Source organism: Brassica oleracea, chromosome C9 (genome assembly GCF_000695525.1).
Source record: "Brassica oleracea var. oleracea cultivar TO1000 chromosome C9, BOL, whole genome shotgun sequence".
NCBI lineage: Eukaryota > Viridiplantae > Streptophyta > Magnoliopsida > Brassicales > Brassicaceae > Brassica > Brassica oleracea.
In genome coordinates this window covers 41,882,707-41,883,972 of record NC_027756.1, presented here as the reverse complement: position 1 = coordinate 41,883,972, position 1,266 = coordinate 41,882,707, and positions in this window count along the sequence as shown.

Sequence of the window (1,266 nt, the reverse complement as noted above, 5' to 3'; positions counted from 1 at the left end):
GTCTTTGTACCCCGCAATCCCCATATAATGCGCCGCTAGCATAGACGTCCATATGCCCCGCAATCTCCATACAATGCACCGCTAACACAAACGTCTCTGTGTCCCGAAATCTCCACACAATGCGCCGTTAGCACAAAATCTTTGTGCCCCGCAATCTCATAACAGACTTATGTATACATATATAAATAACAGTTCTTAATTCATTCAATTCAGTCAACCGTTGAATCCTCTATTATCCTATTTCCGGTTTAACAATCAATAGTAATAAAAAACAAACAAGACTCTCAAACATACTCAATTCACAGAGACGGATCATGTTTTGAAACTAAATTTTCCATAATAGTAGTACTAAACTAGCTCGGGATTTAATGGGATAGCCCTTACCTTAGCCACTGGCTGAAATAAACAACGGAAGATGCGGTCAACTGAGGTCAACTGCAACACGACAATCAACGACTTAGGCTCAGATTCTCTAGAAATAATGTTTCCTAAAATGGAAACTTTTCTAAAATGGAACCTTTCCAAAAATGGAACATTTCCTAAAATAGAAATTTTCCTAAAATAGAAACTTTCTTAAAGTAGAAACTTTCCTAAAATAATAACCTTCCTAAAATAGATTCCTATAACTAGAAGTAAGGAGGCGACAAACTTACTAGAAAATCCCGCCGGAAGCTCGCCCATAAATCTCGTCGGAAGCTCACCCGGAAATCCCACCGGAAAAATTCACTAGTGATTGGTCGTCGGATTATTCAACAACAATTCGTCACGCATAAACAAATACTTTGACTTGATGAGAATAACGAGAAATGGTAGAACTTCTTATATAAAAGAAGAGAAGAGAAGTAGGTTTTCTAAACTTCCGACGTGGACAAAATAAAAAAAATAGGTTTTAATTAAAAAAAATTAAATGGACTCCCAACGTTGGATCACGGTCGTTACATTATCTTGGCCACAAATCAGCTAAACGATTAAGAAAACCAACTCTCACTAGTCACTTCAAACGCTAGGTTGAAACGAAAAGGTGCACTATAAAAAAAACTAAATGAATATTAGGACATAGTGATGTCATTTCAACATAAAATGAGGTAGAAAGAAAGAATATAAACTAAAGTTGGTCATTCTTTCCCGGCGATCGTGCTCCGGCCGACGAACAAACAACCAGAAATGGGTTTATTTTTCATCCTATTGGGCCCGAATAACGAACGGCCTTGCCCTCACAAAAATACAGTTCTTCATTTCTTCTTTGTTTATGAATTTATTAGTTAA